This window comes from Sciurus carolinensis, chromosome 10, assembly GCF_902686445.1.
Source record: "Sciurus carolinensis chromosome 10, mSciCar1.2, whole genome shotgun sequence".
Lineage (NCBI taxonomy): Eukaryota > Metazoa > Chordata > Mammalia > Rodentia > Sciuridae > Sciurus > Sciurus carolinensis.
In genome coordinates this window covers 73,498,034-73,521,474 of record NC_062222.1, presented here as the reverse complement: position 1 = coordinate 73,521,474, position 23,441 = coordinate 73,498,034, and the positions used below count along the sequence as shown (strand labels likewise).

The window sequence follows — 23,441 nt, the reverse complement described above, 5'->3', positions numbered from 1 at the left end:
TGGTATGATGCTACATGGTACAGAGGCAACTCGGGTAGGGAGCCCTCAGGTATACCTCAGGGCACAGTGAAAACCAGAACAAGGCAAGATCCTGGAATTCCCAGTAAGGAGATGTGGCCCATGGGAAGAAAGATATGATAAAACATCCCAAAAGGCTTCAAGTTGACCCCAAGGACATACACGCACTGCCCTGGGATTAGGTTGTTTCCCAAATGGGGAAAACCCCACCTACGTAGAGCCTCACACATAAAAAAAGTTCTGGGTGAAATAAAAAGTAAAATGTCAAACTTGAAACATATCATGATTAGGAAACTTAGGTAAATATTTAACTAGTATCTGGATAGGAAAGCATTTCCTCTGTTTTTAAAAACAAGAAGAAATCACAAAGGAAATACTGGCAGTTTTGATCACAGAGGCTAAACTTCTGTAAAATGAACAAACTGGGAATATATTTACAAGCAATATGAATAAGAGCAACATTCTCCACATACAATGACAGTATACTAAGAAAAAGACTAATAATGTGTCAAAAGGAAATGAGCAATATATAAAAAGATCTTTACTGTAGAAGAAATCCAAATATCCACAGTTGGTACACACAAATCTTATTACACCTCACTAACAAAGAAAAATTTAACTAATGAATTTTCTTAGTTTTTTTCTCTAGCCAAGAAGCAAAGATTTTGTTTTTAATGGTACTACTAAATCCAGGTAAGGAGGGAGAGAAAGAGGTATTCTCTATACCACTGATGATAAATAAGCCAAGTTCTTATACATACTTTGGAAACAATTAGCTAATAAGTATCAGGAAACTTAAGAAATATCCTATCCATTGACTTTGTATTTCCATTCATACAAATTTGTAGTAGGTATAGTATGTTGAATTGTGTCCCCTCCAAAATGATATATTTTCTCTGAGCACGACTTTATCTGGGAATAGGGACTCTGCAGATGCAATTAATTAAAGCTCTTGGTCATCATGGATTTAGGGTGGACGACTGGTGTCACACAGCAAGGCACATTTGGACAAGAAGGCCAAGACTGGAATGATATCACCAGGAGTAGGAGAGGCCAGGAGCTGTTAGGAGCTGGAAGAGGTGAGGAAAGATTCTCCCCCAGAGCATTCAAAGGGAACATGGCCCTGCTAAACAACCTGGTTTGGGATTTCTGGCCTCCATAACTGTGAGAAAGTTTCTCTTCTTTTATGGCAAGTTTGTGGTAATATGTTGTAGCAGTCCTTAGAAACTAAACATAAAGGAAACAATCAGAGGTAACAACAAAGCTTTACACATAAAGATGTTCATAACTGTATTATTTATAACACAAAAATTAGGAAAAACTTGAAGCAATGAAAAGGAATTAAGTTATATATATTTAATATTTTAAAGAATTTCTAATGCCTTAGCAAAAAAGCTTACAATATGTATGTAGAAAATTCAGGCTATAAAAGTATATTCAATGTGATCCCCAAATGGAAATATATATAAAACACATATTTATTTATCCTGATGGATAACATGAGTTAATAAAGAATTCCAAATAGAAAACAGCACATAAAGTCAATGGTACACTAAAAGATGCACTTCTGTAGTTCCGATAAGCCAAGGAGCTCGAGACCAGCCTGGGCAAAACAACAAGACCCTAGCCCAAAACCAGAACAAAAAAAATTTTTTTTAAAACCATTACTTGAAGGAATTTACCTCAAGAAATGTAGAGTTTTTGTCATTATCAACTAATTCATTAAGGAATCAACTCAAAGGATGCTGAAAAGACACTTGATAAAATTCAGTGCTCATCCCTTACAAAGTATGTAGGAAAACTTGGAACAGAAGGATTTCATAATGAGCCTCTCCCAAACCATCAGCACTATCATTCTTTGATGTGAAAGGAGAGCTTTCTTCTTAAAATGGGAATGAATTAATACTGTATTGTGATAATTAACACTGGTCTGGCAATTTTTACCCATTCAATAAGACAAAAGACAGAAATAAGGGTCTAGTTATTAAAAAAAATACAGTAATAGAACTGTTATCTGCAACAATAAGATCAAAGAATTTATTGCACTGTTATTGGAATTAATTATGAAATTAATTATGAAATGAGCATTCATATAAAGGGTAGAATAAAACAGGCTTCAATCACACAGGAAAAATGGAAATGTAATAGATTTATAATAGCAACAAAACCCATAAAATACCTAGGACTACCTGTAATAAGAAATGGATGTGAGCTGGGCTCAGTGGCACATGCCTACAAATCCTGGCAATTCAGAAGACTGAGACAGGAAGATCAAAGTTCAAGGCCATTAGAATGGCGATTATCAAGAATACAAGCAACAACAAGGTGTTGGCGAGGATGTGGGGAAAAAAGTACACTCATACATTGCTGGTGGGGTTGCAAATTAGTGCAGCCACTCTGGAAAGCAGTATGGAGATTCCTTAGAAAACTTGGAATGGAACCACCATTTGACCCAGCTATCCCACTCCTTGGCCTATACCCAAAGGACTTACAATCAGCATACTACAGAGATACAGCCACATCAATGTTCATTGCTGCTCAATTCACCATAGCCAAATTGTGGAATCAACCTAGATGCCCTTCAGTTGATGAATGGATAAAGAAACTGTGGCATATATACACAATGGAATATTACTCAGCCATAAAGAATGATAAAATTATGGTACTTGTAGGCAAATGGATGAAATTGGAGAATATCATGCTAAGTGAGATAAGCCAATCTCAAAAAACCAAAGGAAGAATGATCTCGCTGATAAGTGGATGATGACATATAATGGGGGGTGGGAGGGGTTAGTTTTAGGGTTAGAGTTAGGGTTAGGGAGGGAGCAAGAATGGGGGAAGGAAGGACTGTATAGAGGGAAAAGAGGGGTGGGAGGGGTGGGGGGAAGGGGAAAAATAACAGAATGAATCAACCAACATTACCCTATGTAAATTTATGATTACACAAATGGTACGCCTTTACTCCATGTACAGAGAAACAACATGTATCCCATTTGTTTACAATAAAAAAAAAGAGAGAGAGAAGGAAAAGCATTTGAGCAAAGACAAAAGAGGGAAAAATATGCATAAAAAAAAAAAGTTCAAGGCCAGCCTCAGCAACTTAGTGAAGACTTAAGCAACTTAGTGAGACCCTGTCTCAAAATAAAAATATAAAATTAAAAAGGCCTGGGGATGTGGCTCAGGGATAAAGGACCCCAGGGTTTATCCCTGGTATACAAAAAAAGTAAAAGAAGTGGAAATGGACGTAAAAAGTCCCTCAAAAACTCTGCTAAGAGGCACAAAAATTTGAACAAATGCTCCCAGAGGGTAAATTAGAGTACTGTAAAGAAAGCCACTTTTGCCAAACTAATCAGAGAAGTCAATAAAGAAACTGAGGGGCCTCATGTGGAATTTGGCAGTATTTCTACTGCTCATCTGGAAAAACTGTTCTAATGGAGGCTCCCCCACAACCCCGAAATCCACCGACACTGGGGATTGAACCCAGGGGTGCTCTACCACTGAGCTACAACCCCAGCCCTTTTTTATTTTTTAGAGACAGCATTTTGCTACTTGTGATCCTCCCACCTCAGCCTCCCAAGTCGCTGGGATCACAGGCATGTGCCACAGCACCCAGCCTGAAATAACTGTTTTAAGGCACACCTAAAATTTATATCTAAGTCTCTTTTTAAAATCTCTTCAGTAAAGATAAAGAAAGTTTATTTGGAATTCCTGGGCTCAACCTCTCAGTGTTCTCATTCAATTCTCCTCCTGCTCTTTTAATTAATATTTCATTACTCAGGAGGCTTCACAACTTATGGGGTATTTTCTTAAAAAGGTGTTCCCCCACAACATGATTATTATTGCTTTTGCTCTTTATTCCTTTTTATCCTGGCTCATTTCCTCTAAGGAAATGCAAACCTCTGTGAAGCTTTGTGGTTATTTAGAAGTACCCGTTGAAACCTTTTTATTTGCATATCAAACTATATTTTTATATTGACATAAAATGGGCTGATTTTTTTGTTGTGTACTATTTATAATTGACAAAAATTGTATATATATATAATGTTTTGATATATGTGTACACTGGAATGGCTCAATCAAACTAATTAACATATGCATGAGAACACTTAAAATTCACTCCCTTAATTTCCCAGTATTCAATATGCCCTTATTAACTCTAGTCACCATGATGCACAATAAATCTCTTGAGCTTATTCCTCTAAGACAGGTTGATTTGGATTACAGCTGTCTGACTTTAGGCAATTTATGTAATCACAGTGCATTCCAATTTATTTTTGAAAAGTAGATTAATGTACCTATCTCAAATATTTGTAATGAGGATGCAGTCACATAATTATTATCAAGCACAGTGTTTGGCACATACTAGAAGCTTCGTGAGTATGATTGCTTAATACGCTATATATTTTCTAAGCTTCTATTTCATTCTCTGTGTTTCCCAAGAGAATCTGCTTACGTAACGACTTAATCTTTTTCTGCTTTGTTTTGTTTTGGTATTAAGGCTTGAACCCAGGGGCACTCTGCCACCGAACTAGAGTGGCTGGGATTATAGGTTGTATGTCTTAGAGGAGGCAATGTTTCATTCACTCACTCCACACCCCCTCGCCCAGTCCACTCAGTCATTCCAGATGCCCATCATGAAAGAGAAGAAGGAAGAGAGGGGGAGAAAGGAAAGGAGGGTTGAGGTTGATCATAACGATGCATGTACTATGCACTCCGGCAACAAAATTTTATTTGATTATGTTCTAAATTTAATAAAATCTTAGTATTTTAGAAGATGTGCTAAGTTAGTACAGAGAAGTGAATTGATATATACAAGCCAGACTAAGTCAGTAAGGAGCTAAAAATAAACCACAAGTCAAACTGTCCACATTTATTGAATTCCTACTACCTAGTGGGAATTCAATGATTGTGGGGTTCTGGCTCCTAATTTTATAGTCTACCCATGGTTTAGTAGTGAAAAAATGTGGCTATACTAAAGAAATGTGGATATATTGAAACAGGCAGTCTCCTGTATCTTACAAGCCAAACCATGTAGATTTATGGATCCCATAACAGTAATAGAGGTCCTGTCTTGCTGTACAACATTATTTTGTTTTACCATATCGAGTCCAGACTCCAGGACTTTATTTATGTGCAAGTGGGGTGGAATTACAGCTGCCAAGAGAAAAAACAGTATTCATGTATTAAACATAGAAAACTAGCACAATTTTCCTGAATGCCAAACTGTAAAGCTTATCATAACTTTAACATTATCAAGTTAACCATCTGAGTCTTTAAATGAGAAGATGTTACCAAAAAAGGCATCTAATAGAGCTCTCAATTAAATATAACCAAATGTAAAAATACAGGAAGAAGCCAATGTTCAGGAAGAGGTAGAGTTTATGAAAAAGTGGGCTTTAAAACTATGAGCAAATGGGAAGAAGTTCCTTGACTTAAAATGGTATTATGTTTGTTCTGATAGACCCATTGTAAATTGAAAATATGTAAGTCAAATATGCATTGAGTCAGGTGTGGGCCACATGTCTGAAATAACAGCAATTTGGGAGAGAATCTGGCAACTTAGCAAGATCCTGTCTCAAAATAAAAAAAATAAAAAGGTCTCAAAATATACTTCAGTGGTAGAGCACCCCACCCTGGGTTCAATCCCCAGTACCTCAAAAAAGAAAAAATATGCATTGAATCCATTTAACCTTTTGAACATCAAAGCCTAGAAACACAATCCACTGTACAGTATTGTTGATTTACTCCCATGATCATGTGACTGACTGGAAACATCTCAAGAGGGTATCCTATAACATAGTGCTAACCTGAAGAAAAGAGCAAAACTGATAATTCAAAGGACAGTTTCCACTGTACAGGTATCACTTCCTCACCATTATAGAGTTGAGAACTCCTAGGTGGAACTCTCATAGTAGGAAACCACCTATAAATAGAAAGGGTTGGGGAGAGCATTTCATTGCGGGAAACATGAATACCAGTCACAGGACAGGTGGATCCAGGTGAGGGTCAGCATAAGCCTGCATTAGAGAGGAACTGGAGGAAAAGTATGGCTCAGAGAACACGTGGTCTCAAATGCCAAAACCAGTGGGTTGGATGAGGCTATGAATGAGAAGATGCTCAGTAGGGCAGACCTAGGACAGGGGATGAAAGATGAGGCAGGCAGCAGGATGCACCAGAGATCGCAGTGGCCAGAGCAGGAGGTAGAGAAGCCAGTGTGCAAAATACTGCAGCTTTCCTTGAAATTGAGATTAACATAATCTTAAACATCTATAATGCATGGGAATTATTGAAGTTATTTTTAATTAGCAAATGATGGAAAAGAGAATAAGTGGCAGTTTCAGGCTGGGGCGGGTCAAGCACAGGTCTTCTTGGAACCTTGGTGCTTTGCATCAAGGTGACCAACTCTGTCATGAAATGGATCCAAGTGAAAGGCACGCTACCTGGGCTGCAGAGAATGTGAAACAGAAAGGAATTACAGTAGTCCTTCCTTGCGCCCAGTTTCGCTTTCTGCAGTTTCGGTTATCCACAGTAGACTGTGGTTGGAAAATATTAAACACAGAATTCCAGAAATAAACAGTTCATAAATTTTAAATAACTTCTATTATTTAAAATTTATTATGGCATATTGTTAAAACTGTTTGTATTATTAGTTATAGTATTGTTAATATCTTAACTATGCCTAATTTAGAAATTAAACTCACAGGCACATGTGTATAGGGAAAAAAAAAACGTGTGTGTGTGTGTGTGTGTGCGCTGTTGAGTACTCTCTTGGAACATATCCCCTGAAATGGGAGGTGGGGGACACTGTAACACTACTTAAAAAGGAAAGACACAGTACTGGAAGTACTTCAAAGCACATCTAATAGCTATCAGGATCTCGTGAAATAAATATAACCTATGTATGAAGAGCATGCTGCAAACCCCCTGCAGTGCCATGTCAATGACTGGTATGTATATGGCACTTACTCTGTGCTAGGCACATCCAGCCCTCACAACAACCCAGGGAGAAGATAACTATCACCCACATTTACAGATGCACACAAGTAATAACCTGCTCCACGTCATGTTGCTGGGAAGGCTGGAGCCATGATAAGACCAGAGGGTCCGACTCCAGAATCACTAAAAATATGGTTTCTCAGTCATTTTGATATCTAATTTATTTTCAACAACATCTCTTTGTAAAATGGCTTTAAATCTTCACACAGCTCATGCACAGGGGAGCACGGTGCAATGGAATGAAGGGCCTCAGGGCAAGCCTTCCACCAACTCTTCCAGCCTTTCAGAGCATCCTGTCATCCAGCTCCTCTGGCCACCGGTGGTTCCCAAACTGCAGCTCTGTGCCAGGTGACATGAATATAAAGATGACACACAGTGCCACCCCAGGCAACTCACACGCAGTTCACATGATTAGGAGATGAGCACTGGTCAAAGATTGGTCCATGGAAATAGGGAGCACTGGAGAAGACACTAACGCAGCACTGAGGGCAGACAGGGGCAGGGAGGAAGGACTCTATCCAGGGATAGAGAGGCATTTAGCAGGTGGGACCTGCTTTCCAAGCAGAAGTGACACCATGGTTGGGACTCCAAGGCACCCATCCACCAAGCAGGAGCCAGAGTCTGATGCTCAGAGCCTGATGAGCCAGGCAGGGAGTGGTGAAAGATGAACTAGGGAGGTGGGCAGCTAGTTGCCTGGCAATGGTGGCCACTAAGCTGTCACTGAGGAAGAGCAACTGAAGTGCTGTCTCCTGTGGCTTTTACTACAGGGAAATGTACTCTCTGTAAATACCTCAGAAAGCAAAGATCATGAAAAAGAAGAAAAAAATATTTTAAAAATTAAGGCTTCAGAGATAACCACCATTACATTTTCATCTATAATCTTTCATATGTATGTATGTATAATATATCCATCTGCATATACACTTACACAAACTAACATTTTTCTTCAACAATGAAATTTAAAATGTGGTATGTACATACAATGAAATATTATTCAGCTTTGAAAAATGAAAGGATTTCTAACATCAGCTGCCATGTGGCTAAACCCTCAGGAAATTATGCTAACTGAAACACCTCATCCACAAAAAGACAAATACTACACGATTTCACTCACCTGGGGTTCCTAGAGTAGTTAAATTCACAGACAGAAAAGCAGAATGATGGTGGCCAGGGGCAGAGGGGAGGAATGGGGAATTGTTTAATGAGTATGGATTTCAGTTTTTCAAAGTGAGGAGATGTGGAGACTGGACGTATAACAAGGCAGATATGCTTAACACCACCGAACTAGACATTTGACAGCTGTAAGCTATGTTATGTGTATTTTACCACAATTTAAAAATAATTAAATAATATAAAAGTAACTCACCTGACAAAGCTCTTTTAATAGCCTATCCATCTATTTTTTATCTTTTTTTTTTTTTTTTTTTTTGGTAATGGAGGTTGAACCCAGGGGCCACTTAACCACTGAGCCACATCCCCAACCCTTTTTTATATTTTATTTAGAGATAGGGTCTCTCTGAGTTGCTTAGGGCCTCGCTAAGTTGCTGAGGCTGGCTTTGAACTCATGATCCTCCTGTCTCAGCCTCCTGAGCTGCTTGGATCACAGGTGTGTGCCACTGTGACCAGCCAATTTTTTTATCTTTTCATGTAAGATGCATACACCTCCATCATGATTTATCTACCTTAGTTTATTTAACCTAGGAGAATTATTTGTTTTAGGATGAAGAAACCTACAAATGCGGGTTGATGGGAAGGGTCCAGTGAAGAGCAGAGAGAGGTACAAGGCCAGAGAGACAGGAATATTGATAGAGCAGAGGTCTCAGCCCTGGCGGAGACAGAAGGAGGTGGCATTAAGGGCCCAGGTGATATGCTGAAACTAGTCTTAAACAGGGGGAAACAGATGCCACCTCATCTGATTTAAGGAAATAAAAGCGGATATGAATATATTTGCATTTGTAAGGTGGTTTGGGCAATTGAGGGAAGTAGAGAGGCGGGTTATCTCAATGACGTTAGAGGAAGAGCAGGCAGGTATGAAAGAAGAAAGATAGAATTCTGTTCAGAGGACAGGACACTGAGGTGAAGGTCTTTGAAGGAATCTGGGTGGGAGGCTGGGGGCGAGTAGCCATGCTTCAGTGGCAGTGGACTCACTGAAAAGATTCAATGGATTTTGAGGCCAGATCCATCACTGGACACCAAGGATGATGCTGTCTCCATGGACCATGACAAGCTGGTGAGGACAGGAGATGGGGAACACGTGGAGCTAGGTCCTCAGTTCCTTAAGAGGTGAACAGAGTGACTGGAAGCTGGACGGAGAGCAGCAAGGAGAAGAGAGGGAAGGTGGCTGACCACTCGTGGCCTCGTTCAGCAGTAAGACTTCTAGTTTCCAGAGCCCTAGACTCACTATCCTTTTTCTCCATAGCACACAGACCATACACTGTACTATTTCCTGATCTGCCTATTTCTGGTCTGTCCTCCCAGACAAACTGTAAAGTTCCCTGAGGGCAGAAGCACTGTCTGTTCTGTTCACCACTCTATCCCCAGCCCTGGATAAAGGCCAGCTAGAATATTCCTTGAAGTTTGCTAAAATAGCAGGAGGGTCTTCTATAGGAGGGAGTTATTTTATTGTGTCCATAAAATGTCATCCAGGGTCTCACCCCAGGCTGTATCTGGCCTTCACCTGTCCACTTCCCTGACCATCTGCCCACAGGCACACCTCTGGTGCTGTGATGGGGACTTGGGTTGCCTGGCCTAACTACGGTGCTGCCTAGCCTGTGGAACATGTTGGAATCACCTGGGAAGTTTTGAAGAAAAAAAAAAAAAAAAACAGGTCTGGTGTGCTCCCTGGAATTCGGATTTAATTGGTCTAGAGTGCAGTGTGGTTTTTTTACAGCTCCTCAGGTGACTTCGCTGTGCGGCCAGGGTTAGAACCTCTGCCCCCTAGCTTTCTTGCACTCCTGGCTTCGGGTGCTGTCCAAGGTAGCACCTCACAGAGAACTTAATCACTCCAGTATCTGCCTAGGCCTGCCATGCACAAGGGTCAGTGGTCTGTTTGGACAGTCCAGTGGAAGGACACTGCACCTCAGGACAGCATGAGAAGCCAGCTCACACAGCTAAATAGACTGAAGAAAACTACACCATCGCATTCAACCTACAACCATGTGGTCCAATTGTCACACGAGGCTAGTAAAATCTGAATTAATCAAAATATAAAATTCAGTCTACAACAGGCCAGACATTGTCAGATTTGAACACCAGGTGATCTCTGGTGTTCTCAACACTTAGGTGGTAGTGTAGAAGCAGTCACCAGTAATTATAAATAAAGGGTGTGGCTATGTCCAGTGAAACTTTATTTCAAATGCTTTGGGACCCCTGCCCTAAAACAGCCACATGCTCTAAGATTTCTTTTTAATTGCATAATATGACCTCTATACACAAAGAGATGAAGATTTATTTGGAAAGAGAAGGTAAACATGTGGCAAGCGAGCAAACCAGGAGCTGGATCAAACTGAAGTGAGACTTAAGGTACAACATCAGATTCGTGTTAAGTCTGCCAGGAAAGAGCATGTCAAGAACTAATGTAAAATATTCATAGACTCCAAGTAGAGTGGAGTCTCAACCTTCTGTGATGGCTGCAAGTAATGCCAAGACTCTGGGAAATAAATTTGAGCTTCCAAAGGCTTTTTCCAGCTCTTGGAAATGCTTGGTAGGGAGCGGTTACCATCCAGACCAATCCTCTTTAATTTTCCATGTGAAAAAAAAATGAGTTGAAACATTTGTTATGGGGCTGCAGTTGTAGCTCAGTGGTACAGTGCTTACCTAGCAAGTGTGAGGAACTGGGTTAGATCCTCAGCACTGCATAAAAATAAATAAAGGCATCATGTCCACCTACAAATTAAAAAAAAAAAAAAAACCTTCATTATAAATAAGAAGGGAGTTACAGTATGAAAAAAGCTATCCTGAGCCGAGAACCATGCTTAGGATAAATGCTGCCCATTAGTTAATCAAGAGCAGCATTTCTTTTTTTTTTAATTTTTAATTTATTCTTTTTAGATATATACAATAGAATGTATTTTGACATACATACATGGAGTATAAATTACCATTTTTGTGGTTGAACATAATGTGCAGTTACACTGATCATGTATTCATATATGAACATGTTATGTCTGATTCATTCTACTGTATTTCCCATTACCATCCTCTCTCCCTTCCTCCAACTTCCTCCAGTTCAATCCAGAGAACCTCCACTGCCCCCGCTGCCCGCCCCCCCAACCCCGGGCTTATTGTGAGTCAGCATTTGCATATCAGAGAAAACATTCAGCCTTTGATTTTTTGAGATTGACTTATTTCACTTAGCATGGTAGTCCCTACCCATTCACCAGCAAATGCCATAATCTCATTCTGCTTTATGGCTGAGTAACATTCCACTGTGTATACATACCACACTTATTTATCCATTCACCTGTTGAAGGGCACCTAGGTTGGTTCCATAGCTTAGCTATTGTGAACTGTGCTCAAGAGCAGCATTTCTGAACTGCATGTTCATGGCTCTGTTCGCAGACACTGACTTGGCTCAGTGGCCTCATCTTAAAAGATCATGATGTGCCCCTTTTTGATCATAACAGTATCACTTCTGCAAATTAGTTATTGGAAAATTTTTGTCTTTTATTTTACTCAGAAACATATATATAGTCAAAACTTTGGTATAAAATGACAACTAACATCTTTTCATGTAAATCAATGTTTATGCCACATGAAAGTTGAAATTAAAATGGAGAAACACTGATCAAGATATCATAGGAAGGATAATCAGCCTTCTCAAGAATGATTGTATTAACTTCTTGGACCCCTAAAGCTCAGGAAATAAGGCCAAGAATTAATAAACGGGATGGCATCAAACCGAAAAGCTTCTGCACAGCAAATAAAACAATTAGGAATGGGAAGAAAGAACCCACCGAATGGGAGAAAATCTTTTCTATCTGTACTTCTGACAGAGGTTTAATATCTAGACTATATAAAGAACTTTAAAAAACTTCACACCAAAACATAAAATGACCCAATTAATAAATGGGCAAATGAATTAAACAGATACTTCATAAAAGAAATACAAATAATCAACAATTATATGAAAAAAAATGTTCAACATCATTAGCAATTAGGGAATGCAAATGAAAACTACACTGAGATTTATCTCCAGTCAGAATGGCAGTCATCAAGAATACAAAATAAGGGCTGGGGAGATAGTTCAGTTGGTAGAGTGCTTGCCTTGCAAGTACAAGGCCCTGGGTTCAATCCCCAGCACCGCAAAAAAAAAAAAAAAAAAAAAAAAATACAAATAATAAAAAAAATACTGGAGGGGATGTGGGAAAAAAAAGAACACTTTCACACAGTTGGTGGGATTATAAATTAGTGTACTCACTATTGAAAACAGTGCGGAGGTTCCTCAAAAAACTAGGCATGGAACCTCCATATGACCCAGCTATACCACTCCCCAGTATTTATCCTAAAGAATTAAAATCAGTATATTATAGCAATATGTGCATACCCATGTTTATAGCCACACAATTCACAATGGAACCAGCCTAGGTGACTATCAACAGATGAATGTGTATATATACCAAAGCAATATGGTATATATACACAATGGAGTTTTATTCAGTCATAAACAGAAATGAAATTATGTCAATCACAGGAAAATTGATAGAACTAGAAAGCTTTATGTTAAGTGAAATAAGCCAAACTAGAAGGTCAGAGTTGTGTGTTTTCTCTCATATGCAGAAGGTAGAGATAAAAAAGGAAAAGAAAGAGGGGCTGGTTTTATTGGAAATCAGAGACCAGTAGAGGAAAGGGACCAGGGGTGGAAGGAGGGAAGGGAAATGGGAAATACTGAGGAATGACATTGACCAAATTATATTATATATTGTGTGCATGTCTGAATACCTAACAACAAATCCTATCATTATGTAGGATTACATACAACTATAATGCACTAATAAAAAAATGTAGAAAGTAGAAAAAAATAACAATTGTATTAGTTGCTAATCTAACAAGAGACAAATATGGTCCCTGGCCTTACTTTTGAAGTGGAGGGTACTTTTGAAGTGGAGGGTATGTAGGGGCATACCACCATAAAGGACAAGAAAGGCCACCCTTAACTTAATATTCCTGCTGCCCCATGTTTTAGTTGTTAGTATTTCCATAAAAATGCACTTTTAAGTTGCAATGAAACTAGAATTTAGAAATTCCCAGACATACATATCCATTTGAAACTCCAGGACAGTTACATTACAGATTTCTTAAAATTTTAATTTACAGGGGCTGGGGAGATAGCTCAGTCGGTAGAGTGCTTGCCTTGCAAGCACAAGGCCCTGGGTTCAATCCCCGGCACCCAAAAAAAAAAAAATTTTTTTTTAATTTACAAACCCTCCTAGTTCAGTAAAAAGTAATATTTCTTTTTGTATTGTTTTACAATAATATCAACATTTCTTAACTAACATCTATTTACTCATGAATCAATAGAATGAAAATAATCTGAAAGAATATTTTATTAACTAACACATTTAAAAAATATGCCACCCATTTTAGCTGTGTAGTCAGTTTAATTTGTTTGAACATTTCCAATTAATGCCATTTAAAATATTTCTTTAGCAGCTAAGTCATCACAAGTATAAAAAAAAAACAGGAAAAAAAATCTACCTCATTAAAAAATGAAATATTTGATGAACAGTAAGGCTGTGCTATTTTGGGAGACATTTATGTTTACATTCAGTCGATTACCATTATAATTCATTATAATTGCTGCAGAGTTGAATAACACCATTTAAATTACAGGCTAATTTCCTCTACCACCATAGTTAAGCACTATTACTTCTTAAGCTTTGTCTACACTTGTCTAAAAGTATTACATGACTTTCAATGTTTTCTCAAAGACAGTTCATCTGGCCCCTTTGTATTCCACAGATTGAGTCTGCATCATTGTCCACAGAGATGGGAGATTCTGTAGCTTTGAACAAAATCTGAGTATCTTAAGGATTTTTAGTATGTTAGATAAAGCCTCTGGACTTTCTGAAGGAGGGAAGTGAGCATAATGGCAAACTGTTGACTCGTATTCTACCCAATGAAGGCTTTGGATAAGTGATCACTTATATTTAGTTTGATCTTTAAGGAAAACTGAAATCTACTCCCAAAAATGAAATGACTTTCTAGATTGCATTAGAAAAAAAAAAAAAAAAAAGATTTCTGGTCTCAATTTTAAGATGTCTCATTTTATTTGGAGTTCATTAAGACAAGTTATTTATTTATTTATATTTTCTACTTCTTTGAGGGGTGCTGGGGATCAAACCAGGGCCTGGCAAATGTGAGGCAAGTGCCCTACCACTGAGTTATACCCCAAGCAGTTTTCCATTAAAAATGGAAATATAGGGGCTGGGGAGATAGCTCAGTTGGTGAAGTGCTTGCCTTGCAAGCACAAGGCCCTGGGTTCGATCCCCAGCACCACAAAAAAAAAAAAAGGAAATATATCATGAGGCACTTAAAAGGCAGGAAGTGATTTTGAAAGGCAAATAACTTAGGAAACAGTAAAAAGTGAGGGATTTATGAGATGGACATACCTATTTAGATTATTTGTCACTACTTGCTACAAACCTGTATGCCAAAGTTACTAAGCAGTTATGAGGAAAGGAAGACGCTTCTGAAGTTAATGTTTGGGACACTGACATTTCTCTGGGCACCAGGATGTGTTTCCAAGGGCATTAACCTTCAGAGACCACAGGCTGGCAGCAATGAGGTCTTTCCAGCCTATTCCAGTTCAAAAACTCCCCTCTTACCCATCAGGCTTCATATTACACAGAAAATAGCCACTGTCAGCTTCTTTTTGCACATGTACAATGCTGCACAATGTTTGAGCGTCACAAGTCTGCAGATGTCCATCTATGTGACGCTATCACATTGCAACTTAGGGTGGTTGAACATGTGATGGGCCATCAAATTGCCCAGGTTAGATTCGTTTCCACGACTGACTGGGATGTAGGTACTGTGGGGTAACAGCAGTAAGTACATCAAAGGACTGTTGTGGCAAACAGGATAATATGTTCAAAGCACTCAGCACAGTGCACTTGTTAAGCAGCCATTACTGCTAGTTACTACTATCTTAGATCGGTGTTTCCTGAAGTAGGTCCCAAGTCTAGTGTCAGGCAATATTTGGCATCATGATGCAGTATGTACATATACTCTTATATGATAACAACACAAATGATGAATATGCATATATAGTGCTTACTGAACATGAATCAGTTGTGCACAGTCACGATTTAAACCCAGAGGTCCTATTTCTCTAGTATTGCTAACCCTACTGTCCACCTTCTTGTGACCTTGTGGGTGATATACCTGGAGGAAACAAAAGTTTTATCTAACTGGCAAACCTCACTAAGAAGAATGCACAGAGATTATTTCATCCTAATGTTTCATAACAAAAATGCTGATCCTCACTTGTTAAAATTATTTCAAGACCTAAGACATGAAGTTTGAAAAACACTACCATGTTGTATGAAAGATGTTTTTCTTTTTTTTTAGAAAACACCAAAAAAGATTTTTAAAAAGTTAAATATGCATATTATCTCATTTCAAAAGCTTTACCATGCTATTGGGTTTATATAGAGCATTTTCTAAAGTTATTCAAGTATCCCCATCACCTCGTGGGATGGACACTAATTTGGGATATTTCATTTTAGGGGGTTTATACCTTCAGGGCTGAGACAATGTTAGGTCTTTCTTAATTTACAATTTAGTTAGTATAACATCACAAATGTTTAAATAAGTAAATGAGGGAGAGTTCCTCCCAGGAGGGGAACCCCCAGGCCCTTGAGGTCTGGCCTGGAGAGAGGTATATGGATCCCTAAACTAGGAAAGAGAGGATCATTCGCTCCAGAAGCATGCAGGACACTGTTTTATACACTTTAAAAAAGTATTCCTTGTCAGAGTCAAGATAAAAAGAGTTTTAATCAAAGCAAATTAGTTTAAAAATGGAAACAACATAGCAGATGGAAAATCAAATCCACTTACTAGTTCTACTAAAGATAAGTGCAGGTTGTATTTTAAGTGGATTTATAACCCCCACAGGCTGGGCTGAGCAAGGGGATCTGGGTTTGAAGCCCAAGGGAAAGAAACCAAGCAAGAAGGGCCCAACAAAGAGAGGTTCAGCCTTCAGCTGCTCCTTGAGCCAGAGATATCTACTGTCAGACTTTCACAGTGTCTCTGTGACTGTGTATGTGGTGGAAGAAGAGTTCTGCATAACCACCTACTTCCTACCTTTATCCAAATCCCCACTCTCCACCTTGAAAAATGAAAAGCACAGAAAGCAACTCCAAGAATACATGGTCTATACCTTGCAAAACAGTAAACAATGCCCAAGTTCATGAACATACACATGGGGCCAAGCATCCAAACAGTTCTGGGTGATGCTTATTTGTGGAAATTTAAAAAGGAAACTGTTTTTAAGAGTAGAATTGAACTTTAACATAAAGTACCTTTTTCAGAGCAAATGCAAGTGCTTCCTCATAAAACAGGATAACGAAGTCAAATCTTAATTCCCTAGTATTATCAATGTCAATTTCTACTGCCTTGTAATTAAAGGGTAATTGCCATCAAGTGCTATCTCTTTAGGAAATGGATAGAGGAATTTAGAGCTGCACTGTCCAGTATGGTAGCCACTAATCCTATGTAGCTATTTAAATTAATTAAAGCTAAATAAAATTCAAAATACAGTTTCTCAATTGCACTAGTCACACTTCAAGTGCTCAGTAGTGGCTCATGGCTATCATATCTGACAGATTACAGAACATTTCTATCACTGCAGAAAGTTCTGTTGGACACCACTGATCTAGAAAAGGCTATTTATATATGTTAAAAAGGAAATTTCTCAGTTGGTAAGAGAACTGCAAGCCCTACCTACCAGAGCTGGCTTGACTCAGAACAGTGTTGGGCTGAAGAGAAGGTGACTGCCAAAGATTCCATTATTATCTCAAAATATCATTTCAACTGTTCTTTCCAAAAGCTCTTTGCATTAAGACTTTGTATTGCCTCAAGTCATTTTTCAATATTCAAACATATCAGAATATATTTGGTGATAATAACACTTAAAAGTCTCAATAACTTCATAAGCTTATTTGAAAGTGACCCAATCAACTCACATGAAAAATACATAGACACAGGGTACTATCAACTCTGGAAATAAAAGTCTATAGTTAAAGTAAGTAGGAACATACTTCTGTTTTACCATTAGGATATGGAAAATACAAATTGCTCACCAGGGTCTAGTCCCTTTTGTTGAACTTTCATGAACTTAGAGTCAGCTTCAATGACACTTGAACTTTGTAGCATGTTTGGGGAACTTTAGCACAGATCTCAATTGGCTCTTATGAGAACTAATCATCACTATAGTACTGAATCACACTGCTGTAGATTCTCCTTAGGAAGGTAAAGACTAACAGGTTACATTATCTTGTCAGTATCTATCTTGCTAAACTGATTACTAAACTGATCCCAAATGATCAGATAATAGTAACAACAACAAATGGCTAAGATTGCAGGGGCCAATTCACTGTACTCCCTTCCTGACTCCAGGCTGCCTTGCTAATCTGACCACTGTACGGCCAGAGGTGTGGGCCACAGAAACAGCCAACAGTGCAGAACAAAGTGTCCTTTCCTTTTGACAATCACAAAGCAGGTAAAGTAAGCCCAAAAAAACCCTTGCAAGGTTATCATGAACATGATTTTGGTATTTCTAAGATCTAAACACAAAGTATTATTTTGTTCATGCAAAAAAATTTACTCCATAAGGAAACTATCTCTGTCCCACAGCAACTTGTAAAGGGCATTTAATGAGAAATACATGAATTGGGCAATTGTTACCAAGATAATGCAATGTCAATTTAAATAATCCAAACAGACTGCATTCAGTTAATGGCAGATTATAATAAACATGTATTTTTCAAATACTTTAATATGTTTGCTCAATGCCATAACATCTGTCAACTAGTCATTATTGTTAGCAAAACTTCTTTACCCTTTTATTTACTATGTTGTTTGTGAGCTTCCAACTTGGGGCACTTGCAAAATATTTATTATAAGTATATAACAAATATAAATACAGGGCACACCATTAAAATTCCTATGCTATGCCTTGAAGATTAAACTCACATTTCTAGTTCATTAAGAGATGACAACTGAAGTTAATCTTGGAAACATGGTGTCTCCAGGTCATATACAAGAAAAAGTTTGGGACTTAATGCATGAGAGCTGAGACTGTAGAATTCTTTGATCTGCAAATATCACAAGTAACAAGCCTAATAACTTTTTCTTGAAACAGAAAACTTTAAGTAGGTCAGCTTATTAACTGCTACCATGGAGTTTATACATTCACATTTGCTTAGCCTTCTGATGAACTGCAGCCCAGAATGGAGTTACAGCCCTGCATTACTAAAATTCTGTCTTCAATTCAAGCAGAGAACTGAAGAAGTAGAAACTAATATTGCCCTTCACGCTTTGTTACTGTAATAGAGCCAAGAACAGTTTTGTTCTGTTTTTTAACATATCATTAGTATGTTTTCTTCCCTAACACAAGCACGCATGTAAGAAGTCAGAATGGGATCACGCAGGGAAAAGTCAAGCTTTCGTTCCACCTGGGCTATGTTATCACATTCTAAGTCACAATCCTGGCTCAGCCACGAATGATCTGGCCAGAATAAATCTGACCAAAAAGATCACTGAAGTGTTTGGGATATAATAAAGTGCTGTGAGGGTAGGAGTGGGAGGAGAGGGATGAACAGGGGGAAAAGGAATATGAATATAAAATTGGAAAAGCTTCATCCTCCCTTTGATTCATTTAAAGAGGGGGGAACCACTAAACAAGGGCTCTAACGAAACGTCCATCACTTTATTATTGCAATGGATAACCAAGGAGCCTCGGTAACCCACCCACCGCGGCCACCCCGAGAAAACGAAAATCCCATTTCTTCCCGAGTGTGTGCGCCTAGGAAAAAGGAAAGCAAGACTGTGCTTTTCGAGTGAAGGGCGGTGCACAGGGCAAAGCAAGTTAGTGCCTCCTTCCCAGATGCCCTGCTTCCCTTCCCGAGCCCGCTTGACTTGGCTACCAGCAAAGTGAACGCAGAATGGCAGAGGGACCGGCAGGTCAAACTTGGGGTCGCTTTTCTCTAGAGTCCACCCTATAACCGAAGGACAGGGCGCAGGGTGGAACACCTGTCAAAGGGCCGGGCCGGGACCACGGCCGGCGGGCGGCGCAGGGGCTCGGCGGACGGCACTGCGGCGCCGGGGACCCGGCGCACCGGCTCCGGCGCTCAGGGTGCGCGGCAAAGAGCCGGCAGCGACACCGCCACTCGCTCGGGAGCCTGCGCCCGCGGAATCGGGGGACGGCCCGCGCCCGCGGCGCTCTGGAGAGGGGGCCAGAGCCGAGAGGGGCCCCGCAGTCCGGCGGACCCGCCGCCCCAGTCCCGCTGCAGCGCCCGCCGCCCCGGGTCTCCGCCTCCCGGCTGGGCGCGTAGCCGGGCCGGACGCCCCCTGGCTGCCGGCCGGCCGGGGCGGAGGAGGGGGCGCCGCGCCTACCTGCTCCGGTGCGGCGGGGCCGCGGTCGCCTCGCGGGGCCGTGACCTGCGGCGACGGCTACGGCGGCGGCGGCAGGCGCGGTGGGGAGGGCGCTTCCTTCAGGAAGGGGTGGGATCTGCCCGCCCGCGCGCCGGCCCCCTCCCGCCGCGCCGTGGCCCGCCCCCGACTTATTCTGGGGTCCCCGCTGCGAGGCCTCTCCCAAGAGCAGAACCCGCTGGGTCTCGGGCTCAGACCACCCCCTCCCTGGGGCCCCTCATAATCACCCGGGACTGGAGCCGGGTGTGGACGGTCGAACCGCTTCCTTCCAAAGCCTTTGTGGACGCGTTTGCCTGGCGCTCCTCACCCAACAAAAGGAAGGACAGAATCAGGGATCCTCCGCCTGGTGGTTATTTATTCCTGACCTGTTGTAACCTTCTGGCTGGCTCCCTTCTGTCCCCACACCTAGGGTTTTTGCACATAGCAGCTAAAATTCATTTTCGTGCTCACTGGCTGATGTGGTTCCCCGACACTCAGTGCTCTCCCGCGGTTTTCTTTCATCGTATGGAACAAACAGGGCCAACTTCTGACCCTGTCGATGAACTGCGGCGGACTCCGAGGCCACCCTCCCAGCGCTGGCTTGCTCTTCACCTCGCGTGTTTCGTCCGAGTCCGTCATAAAACTGTATTCATCAGCATTTTAATAGCTTCCCCTACCTCAGACCCCCAACCTCCCGGTGACCTCTGCAGCAGCGTGGATCAATGCCATTTTTATCACAGGCTCATGGTTAACTTAGGTTCCAAAAACAGCCCTAGTGGCCTCGCACAGTAGGCCCTCCTTATCCAACCAGCCCTAGTCAGTCTGACCGCCTTCCTTTGGGCAAATTCTATACCCTACCGATCTTTCAAACTGTTGCCTCTCAAAGCATACGTTTCAAACTGTTCCCAGATTCAACCTATTCAAATTCTCCAATTCGACATTCTTTTCCAGAACGCTCACCCGTAGTTCCCCAGCAAGGCTTGTGATTACTGTCTACGTATACGCATATTGATTTCTTTTAATTCTTCTGTCCTGGTTGCTGGACTGTTAACTTTCTTGAGATCAGTTGGCCCTCTGTTTTTCCTTACCTTAAAACAACAAAAACAAAAAACTTAATCCTATAATAATATCCACTGGAAGTATACATTAAATTTGGTGTGGGGGGGGTTAACCTATGAGTATTTTTCTGAGGAGGGTAACTGTGACTTTCATAAGACTCTCAAAGTTGTCTGTGATTCTCCCAAAGTTAAGAATTATTTGGGGCCCACCTCTGAATCCAGTCTCTAATGATACTCCTACTCTCTGTCTTCCTGTGCCCTCATTTCTTTCTGAGATGACTCAGAGAGCTTTTTAGCTAGACCTCCTTCCAATTCATTGTTTTAAAACCTTTAGATCTATCCAAAAAAATTGCGGTCCCTCTCAACTGTGTCTGAACATCAGAATCAACAGTGGGGGCTTTAAAAAAATACAAATGCCTAGGTCCACCTCAAATGAACTGAATCACAGCTTGGTTGGGGGTGAGGTGGAGCCAGGACATGGGTATTTTGATGATGAAGCATACACCGTTTTTTAATGCTTATAAGAGTCATTATTTCTTGGGCATAGGGTTCCCAGTTTGTAAAATACCCTTACTTTTCCTTTTCTCTGTGGAAGTGTTGAAATTCCTTGCACCAAGTTTAATTTGCTTGAAAATTTTCATTTTCACTTCCAACCACATTTTTTTCTGAGCCACTTTTGCTTAAGAAACCAACTTGAGTGTGTACAGATAGTGGACTCAGTGCCATTTGTCAGCAGTACTAAATCATTACCACCTTCATCTCCAAAATGTCCATCCAAATCAACCCCAAGAGTGAAATGAATTACATTCCTGACAGTGACATTGACTGCTTGAAATAGTATGTTAAAATGCTGGCCATGAATGAGTGTTGGTTGCTGTAAGCAGATTCTGTTAATATTATAAGAGTTCTGCTCTATTATCTAAAGCTGGAGAGAACTGAAGACAAAGTATAAGCCTAATTGTGCTTTAATTTTTGGTATTCCACTCATTAAAATTGGTTATCCACCATGTATTCAATGTGACTTTAGATATTTTAAAATCATGTATGGGTTTAAGTAAAATCAAAATACCATTTCAGAACTGGTTATCTTAAAAAAAAAAGTGCATGAAGATTCACCCCATTCTTTTAAATGACAGTGTTCCAAAATGTTTTAGTCTGTGTGGAAAGGGCACAGAGTTAAAGAATGAGCAAAAAAGAAACAAGACTTCAAGCCTGGAGATAGATGCCAGCCACAAACTTTGTGAGTAGGATGGAGATTAATCTTCAAGGACATCGTTATTCCACAGGACCACAATGGGCCATTATGATTTCCCCACCACACTGCTCTGTAAGTCAACAGACCCATCTCTGGTAACCAGCACAAGGTTGCATCCATCTGAGATTGGTGGTGGTTTTCTTGTGTAAGTGAATTTGTTATCTAACTGAAATGACAAAGGAACATTTACAATTACAAAGAAACTCTATATTTCTGATCATTTTCTTTCTCTTGGGCAGTCAATTTGTTGTTGTTATTTATGATTCAAATCACTTCCCTTATTCATTTGAACAAACAGACCTGAGAAGCACTATGGAAGAGATTCTGGAAATCCCTGTTGCTGGTCAAATTGCAAGGAACTCTGTCATAATAAAAATCCCTATATAACAAAGTTATTACCAACCCTTATCCAATAACGAGTAATTCCAGTACTCTCTGATAAGCAAACAAACTATGCAAAGCTTATTGAAATGGCATTTTATCTTTACCAAAATCTATCTATTAAAGAAAACCTTGCAAAGGTCAATTGGAAAAAGAATAAGAATACATTTGGTAACAGGATGTTAAATGGGAGCTATTATTTTCTCCCATTTTGACAGAGCCCCCAAGTAACAGTTGCCAACTATTCTCACATTCCAGACAAGGTGCTGAATCACCATATATGTTCCTTTAACCTCTCACTTACCTTAAGGGATAAAGGGGTGGAAGTTGATGCTCACCAGGTTGCTTGGGTTAGGGGAGGTGTCGGTGAAAGTTGTAGGTGTTCTAAGAGCCCTTCCTCTGCACCGAGGGGACTTTTCTCACATCTGGTAAGAGAGACTTCAGGCAGACATCTCAGAGAGCTGGGTATGTGTCCACTACAATTTGGGGAACGCTGTGGACTGGTGTCTGGCTCATGCCTAAGACTGCAGAACTGACAAAAGTGGTCTGAACACCAAGGAGGGACTGCGTGGAGGAAGTTATTCACTCCCCCAGGAGACGCATCTAAACCTGACACAGTGTGGGGCTGACTTTGATCTTGCTCAAGAGAACCACTTGGAAAGGCAGAGAGATCTTGCATGAAGAAGTCAGAGTGTTCTTCCAGATGCTCAGAGTCGGGTAAGAATCTGAAGCGACCCGTCAGAGGCAATAAGAACTTGCTTGTGCAAGGTAATGAATGAGATGTTCCCCAGCGGGGGTGGGAGCGGGGGGCGGTGAATGGGGTTCCAACAAATCCAGAAAGGCACCCAGAAGAAAAGGTGGAAACCTTTGCCATGAGCAGGGGAAGCCATGTTGCCTTGAGTTATCCCAACATTTCTACCTCCTTAGCTCTCTCTTTCCCACTTCCATCCTACAGAAGTGAGGGTTAAAGGAGAAAAGAAGAGCCAAACTGGAAGAAATACAGTGCCTACCATCACCTCCCTTTTCCCACTGATGTTTGGAGGGCTTTTTGTTTTTGTGTTTGTTATTACAGTGTACCAAAAATATTAATTATTGAAATA

General features: G+C 40.4%; 1 protein-coding gene across 2 annotated transcripts in view; it reads right to left on the bottom strand.

Moving 5' to 3' along the window:
• Tmem150c (transmembrane protein 150C) overlaps positions 1–19,964 on the bottom strand; it is a 70,321-nt gene extending 50,357 nt beyond the window's left edge. Inside the window, exon 1 of one of the 2 annotated variants that reach the window (XM_047567202.1) lies at positions 19,896–19,964. The gene's annotated coding sequence lies outside the window, so the exon portion shown is untranslated. Of the gene's footprint in view, positions 1–19,632; positions 19,725–19,895 lie in introns of those variants that run through there. The other variant, XM_047567201.1, reaches the window with a different exon arrangement.
• Positions 19,965–23,441: the final 3,477 nt, after the last annotated feature.